The sequence below is a fragment of the Lactuca serriola genome, chromosome 5 (assembly GCF_051521515.1).
Source record: "Lactuca serriola cultivar US96UC23 chromosome 5, Lser_US96UC23_V15, whole genome shotgun sequence".
NCBI classification, from domain to species: Eukaryota; Viridiplantae; Streptophyta; class Magnoliopsida; order Asterales; family Asteraceae; genus Lactuca; species Lactuca serriola.
The window spans coordinates 341,230,235-341,237,895 of record NC_136412.1 but is presented as its reverse complement, the minus strand read 5'-3'; positions in this window follow the sequence as shown (position 1 = coordinate 341,237,895).

Here is a 7,661-nt window from a genome sequence, read left to right as displayed (position 1 = left end):
AAGTTATGAATTTTTAACGGATTTTCTTGTCCCAGTCTGTTAAAAATAATAATATTAAACATAAATTCAAAATTATCCGACGAAGTCTAAATGAAAGTTGTAGAATATATTCTCCCCTACGCGTGGATATAAAGAACATCAAAAACGGAGCTCGTATGCGAAAGTTATGGATTTTAGAAGATTTTGGAACAAATTCCGAGAATTTTCGCATGGATGAGATCGGCCACGTCACCTCGCTCCGAGCATGCCGCGTGTCCAAGTCGTGGAGGCGTCCGACGCGAGCCATGTCGCTCTTCCCTGTGAGCCGCCCCGTGTCCGAAGTGCTGGACCAATCCGAAGTCGGCGCGTGCCCGTCTAGCATCCGAGCCTCGCACCTGCTGCCACGTGTCCAAGCATCACACCACTTGCCCTCATTTCCTATTGCTTCGGATCCGAGGCTCGCACCTATATAAGGGTGCGAGACCTCCCGGGTACATGTTGGAAAATTGTCACTTTTCACCCTTAAACTCATATTTTAACTACTTCCACTTCCCCCGAAGCCCCGGTATCAGTTTTAACACCCGAAATACTTTCCAAAGTGCGCGAGAAATATATCTTTTCGGTTTGAAGCTCAACCTTCGCAAAGCCCGGTTTTCAATAAAGCTCCCGGTTTTCAACAAAGAAAGATATTTATTACAACGAAGTGCTGCACAAATTACTATTTTAACCCCCAGTTATTTCACGGTGAGTTCAATATATAGAAACAATTGTATGTTATGTGTTATACGTGTTGGATTAGTGTCTAAGTCCATAACTATTTTGGTATGTACTTGACCCGATGGTGCATGGTCCTTTTGGGTTGCCTTCACCAAAGCAACTTGATAGGATGAATTATGGAGAGAAAGGATTAAATATGATTTATTAATATATTATGAGAATAATATATTAAAGGAGAAATCATATTGTTTAATTAATATTAGTCAATAATTAATTGGTAATTAGTTTTGTGACTAAAAGAGATTAATTAAACTTAAGGGACTGGAATTGTAATTATAAGATAATTGCAATTTGGGCCATGGATTGCCTTTTATTATAAGGTGGACGAATTCTATGGGGGAAGCCCATATGAAATCGTCCAAGACCTTAAGTAAAGGGCTCTCTGGGTTGCTTAGGGCTTAAGCATCCAAATTAGGGTTTCCTTGTTAGATAACCCTAATTGCCTCCTATATAAAGAGATCCCTTAAGGACCAAAAACGTGGAAAAGCTTCTTGCTAGGGTTTTCACATGGTTTTGGTAGCCTCCATCCTCTCTCCTCTTCATCCTCTTGCTTATGGTGTTTGTGAACCATTAGAAGAGTGACAATTGTGACTCTATGCTTTCTAAAGTCAATACAAGGAGATTTGGGATTGTTATTGCTACATAACAATCAAGGTAACATCTTAAACCTATTCTCATGTTAATATGATTACTTGAATGCTAGAATTAGGGTTTATAGTCTTGGATAACTTGCATGTATAATAGAGAAACCTAGATCCAAGCATTAGGGTTTGTATGAGCACATAGGATGTTCTTAGGACCAAAACTCATCAGTGGTATCAGAGCCTAGACTGGTTTCTATTGTATTGATGCTTGATATGTTTGAAAAATTCAATTTTTTGGTTTCTGGAGGCTGAACTCTCCGAGTCCATGCAAACTCGACGAGTCCAAGCTTGACTCGACGAGTCAACTCGTCAGATGGAGCATATCTCGGGATTTCTTGCTGTTTTTGCTTTGGGATAGTTACCTTATCATATTAGATCAATATAAATCCGATTTTATGATATATTTGACTATATTCTTGATCTAATTGAAGATTTTTATCAATTAATAAGATAATTGTTTCCTTATGTGATAATTGATTAATTATTTTGACTAAATTGATAAATTGTTTTGCAAGAAATCATTAAATAAATCAAATATGGATAATTATGTGATTAAATGTTAATTTAGATTATTTGTTATTTGATCCTTGTTGTTATGAAAAGTTTCATATTTTCCCCTTTAGGTTTTATAGTTTAAATTTGAACCCAAAAGTTTTGTTGTTTTGAAATTTAAATAGTTGAAACCCTAATGTTTTGAAAAAAGGTTTCAAAACTTGCTCTCAAGTTTTGGAATTTAAAAGTTGATTAAAAGTTTAATTAGGAATGTTAAATTCTAAAACCCTAGTATTGTTTTGAAAAAGTTCAAAATTACACCCTTATGGTTTTATTAATTAATTAAGGTGTATAATTAAAAGAGGTTTAATAAATCCATAAAAGTTTTGGTTTACAATTTAATTGAATTAAAGGTATAATTATTAAATTTGACCACTAGTATTTTAAAAGTGTAAAATATACCCTATACTATATATAACATTAAAAGTCTAACATTATATATATGTATGAGTAAAAGTCAGTCTTACCGTTAGTAGGCCTCATTCACGAAGCTGGTCTATAAGGGGTGTTTAAGGAAATTGCCTATAAAATGGCGATTGAATGGGTATCCACTCTTATCCACCGCACTCTTGACTAGTGGAGGGTCGTTAGCCGAACGGGTAGGATAGGACAAAACCTTCCATTATAAGTATGATGATATACAAAAGTAACTAAATGTTTTACAAATTCCCAATCTTAGTTACTTAGGCAAAATTGAATTGATGCAATTCCATGAAATTACACTTTGTGCCCTTGCGAAGACGTTAGTGGAGCATGTGTGGTTTATGATGGGATTAAAACAACTTTTAATCTAAGAAGATCGATTAGATCTTGAACAAGTATATGAATATAAAACAGTTAACAACGCAATAATAAGAACAAACAGCTTGAATCAAACGTGTCGAATGATTAAATAAAATCCTTAGAAGAGCTCGATTAAGAACATCAACTGTAAAGGATTAGAAGATTACAAGAACGATTACAGAAAAATATAATACTCTTGATCAATCGCTGTATCGATAATCTCTAGAATCTTAACCTAATATGCATGCAAGCATTTAACTTATATACAATACATAAAAGGCTCTCGGTTGGACAGGCCCAAACCGGAGAATAAAAGGCTAATCTAACGAGCCCAAAAGACGCAACATCAAAACTCTTTTCAGCCCAACAATCTCCCCCTTTGCGTCAATTTGGAGCGAGACTTTCACTTCCTACTTGGGCCGGCGGCTGAAGCTGGTACCTTCTTCTTCACGGTACTAAACAGACACTTGGTTATGGAAAGGATGGTCTGTCTAAACCGGATGTACCAATTGATCATATCATTGAAGTATTTGATATCATCAGCCGAATTGTCTTTACACTGCTTGATGATGAATAAGATGTGCTCCAAGCAAGTTGTAGTGTAAAGATGTTTGTCAGCTAAAGCGAAGAGACATTTCTGTCCTTCGGCTCTAGTGAACATCACAGAGTTTCGCCTCGAATCTATCTTGCCCATTAGCATTTGATTCAGATCACTGGCCGATCCCACAGGCTTGACTTTCGGTTTCTTCTTAAAAACTGTGGCAACCTCCTGATCCATTAGGGCCACCTCCATGATGTAGCATGCCAGCATCCTTTTGACATGGTCTAAGATGGGACCATATTCGGCTTCGTTTGTCAGCAGGATGTTGTACAAGACTATCCAATCATGAGGGTTCAGATTGGGCAGATCCGCCAGAGAGATCATGTGGGCAGTTCTTGCAGATCCTCGGATAAGCTTGAACTTGACGTTTGTAAATCTCCCCACGGCAAAAGGCTTCATCACCCGAACATTGACAATCTTCTGGGCGCTCCATGTAAGGAATTGAGGGCGAGCGGCCTCCAGGTAGAAGTCAATGAGCTCCCTGTCAAGCTCATCGTTCGGATGCGGAACTTCAGAAATGTTAGAGAAGGCGTGGAAGATGAACGCCTTTCGAGTCAGTGGCATATCGAACTGCGAATCAATGGTGTTGTTGCAGTCGAACGATATCACCGGCTCGAGCCATAGTATGCATGGAGTCTCTATGGCCTCTTTTATCAACCGATCCTTTGTCCAGGCAGGGAAGAGCAACTTTCGGCTCTCAAGGAGACCGTTGGCTTCTTTTTGTTTACGTTCGGCTTCTTCAGCTTCACGTGCCACACGACTGACATCGTCATCAGTATTGCGACTGTTCTTTCTCTTTAACATGTCCGCAATAGTCTCCTTGTCTTCATCTTCATCTTCATCTCCATCCTCTGCTATGTGTTTGCCCTTGTTCTTCACACCCGAACCCGAGGCATGACCAGTTTGGGGTGGTTCGGTTGTGTGAGTAGCGTTGGAGGACGGAGGTGGTTTCGATCCTTTCTTCTCTTCTCCCCCTTGTTTCGGAATGGACACGAAACTCGGAAGGCCTTCAATTTTGCTTAAGAGGGCCATGGCCGGGGAGAGCTTTTCAGCGAGGGTGCGCCTCACCGAATGATTAAGGATTGGGTCGTGTGCTTCCAGGATGTTGGATAGAGCCGCGTGGACATCCGAAACACACGTCTTGATGACTTCCCTCTCGGATCGAAGAGCTTCCAATTGTTGTTCAGAGTTGGAAAGCTGCGTGCTCTTGACCTTTAGGGCAGTTGTTTTACTTGCCAGAACGTCCATCAGAGAGTTCTCTGCCGCAAGATCCTCTTGTAGTTTTGCCAGACGGGCATCGATGGAGGCACGGAGTGCCGAGTTGTCGTCGCTGAGGTTTTGGCGGAGGGTAGCGAACGAAGTCAACTCCGTCGAGACGAACTTGGCCAATTGTTGAACAATCGGTTCAAGAATCGTCTTTGTGGCATTGGCGCTTTCCTGCAGAGACTTTAGCAGGTCCGAAGCGTCGGAGAATAGTTTATCGACTTTTTCGGTCGCTGCCTCACAGGCTCGGGTGGAGGCATCTATCGCAGCAGTTGCTGAGGCTACTGAGTCATGTTGAGCCCTGGAGAAGGCATCAACGATCCTCTGAAGGGCAGCTTCAGATAAGGTGGACTGCTGGTTTGAAGAGGAGGCGAGAAGTTGATCAACCTTCTCGTTAAGATCGCGGAGATGCTTCTTTGTCACTGGAGCATCATCCTCCTCATCACTCTGAACTTGAAACGGACTATAGTAGACCGAATCAAAGTTCATGTGATCACCACCAAGGAATTGATCATCGCCATCGGAGGCGTCTTCTGGAGATTGAGGTGGTGGTGAAGCTGGGGGTGTTATGGGTTTAGTTGGTTCAGGTTGAGTAGGTGGGGGGTTAGTTGCGGGTGGTGGTTGTGTATGGGTTTCGGTTTGTGGAGGTTCGGTTACGGGAGGGGTTTCGGTTACAGGTGGTGTTTCGGTTGAGGTGGTGAATATGGGTGGAGGTATAGGGAATGAGGTTGGTGGTATAGTAGGGGTTATGGTGGGAATGGAAATAGGTATTATGGGTGGAGGGGAAGGAACTGGGGATTGGTGAAGTTCCATCTCCGGGGTTGGGGACCGAGGGGGTGTGTTGCCTCGTAGAGGAGAGACATCGCCTTGTGATCCCTCAGCGTCCGAACTCTCAACTTCGGATTCACTTAATGAGGAGGAAAGGATTAGCTTTCGCTTTTGTTGGGTCTTCCTCCTTTTCGGTTGTGGTGACGAAGCAGCCTTCGGTTGTTTGCGCTTCTTGGGAGAAGGTTTTGGGGCTTTGGATGGTTTCTTCCCCTTGTCTGCCTTTTTACCCCTGGCCACCGGTTTGTCGGCATCATGAATTGATCGCAGCATGTCCGGTGTCAGGTCCCTCGGACCAGATGGCCCTAACTCCTTGATCGCCTTGATCATACTGCTGTCTGATGGCACACTACCATACATCGACTCCGGGATAGAGCCAATGAAGGAGAATTTCGATGCATCGGATACGATGATCTTCTTGGTATGGAAGGTACCAACAGAAGACATCGGGGCACCGTCAGCAGTTGGGACCTCAAACCTGTCCATGGCCCATCTTGTGATCAAGATCCAGAACCGGGCCAGCGACACTTCAGAGTGGCGAGAAGTGGAAGAAAGGCTCTGAATCATTTGTTGCCAAAGGACAAAACCATAATCGAGGTTGATCCCGTTGTACACCCTGTACATGATTGACAGGAAAAGACGACTGGCTCCGTTCGATCCTGAGCTCCTCTCAGACAGTCCCTTGAAGAGAACTGTAAATAGCCCATTCCACAGGGGCGGTAGGCATGACTTCTTGAACCTGGCGACGGAGGTAAGAACTTCCGTGTAGCCCATATTGTAGAACATGTTGTAGAGCATACCAACCGGAATCGTCTCCGGGTGAACACGCGATGGGTCAGCAGCAAACCCAAGCATGGTGCAGAAGCGGGGACGAGAAATCGACGTTTTGTGTTCCGCCACTTCGAAAAATATCCTGTCGACGCCCTTGTCGTAGTAGGCAGTCGCATAGACTTGAGATAGAGCCACCATTGGCACCGTTGCAATTCTGGACAATGCCGGAGCAAGCTGGGAGTACTTGAGGCATTCGATAACCGGCGACATGTAGGGATCATAGGCTAGTGGGTTCAGATCAATCACGAGGCATTGCTGAGGACGGATTGGAAGAATTTGAGAAGTAGCATGGACGGAAGAGGATTCAGCCATTGTTGCAGGTTGGAGAAGAAGATAACCGGGAGAGAGTTTGGAAGTATATTTGCTTTGGAAATTATGGGGCAGTAAAGAGGTAAAAGGTGGTCTGGATGGGTTTTTATAGTAGGTGATAGGAGAGAGAAAGATCGATTCAAATCTCTTATGGAAATACGGAAGGGTTTTTGAGTGACTGATTGGTGACAGTTGGGACGTGCGATGATCACGTAGGAGAGAGAGTGTCAGATTCCTAGGATCACGCCGCCCAATAAGCGCCGGTTCAGAGAGAGGAACCGTTTCCATTTCCACACGCGCCATTAATGCCAGATGGATGACGCTTCAATACTACACACGCGTCCAAAAGTGTCAGAAAAAGCGCGGCCGCTTCAAATTCACGCGCCCTCCTTTTTACCGTCGTTTGAATATCTATCCTTTGAACTTCCGCCGCGTCAGCAACTTTTTGTCTTTTTCCCCTTTTTAATCAGCTGTATTCAATTGAGGACCCACGTGGCTAATTTTTGGCCACAACTTCATTAGTAATCCCTCAGTAATAAACCAGCCTGTAAAATAATTAGTAACGGAATTTTGAAAATCTAGGATTTTCGTGCAAAGAGTGTAAAAGATAAGGAAATAAAGCAACTCTTTTTGGGATAATCTGTGATGTCAATTATGACACGAAACTGATGATCCCGGGCACGAATCTCTTCCTTCAAGATCAAGAAAGACCTCAAAGTGTTAGTGTGGAATCCCGTTGAATTACGATCAAACATTTATTAATAAATGTTGAAAGGCTTCTTTTAATAAGGCTAATTAAGGGTGGTTTCGCTTTGATTCAACAATTCAATTCTTGATATAAGAACGAAAGTGAACAAAGTACTTGTGAGACCGGTGTAGTCTGTTGAACAAGTAGGGTAGAGTTGATTTTTAAGTGACTTGGTTAAGTATAAAATCTCAGAAAAAAAAATTATAACAGGATACCATGGGAAGAAATGTTATGGTGTGTAACAATTTCATTGGAATCAAAAAAAAAATTGAGATTTCATGAAGGTACATTCGTCAATTCATTGGTGAAAACTTGATCAAGTTAATTGGTCACCGTCAATGCATTGGTG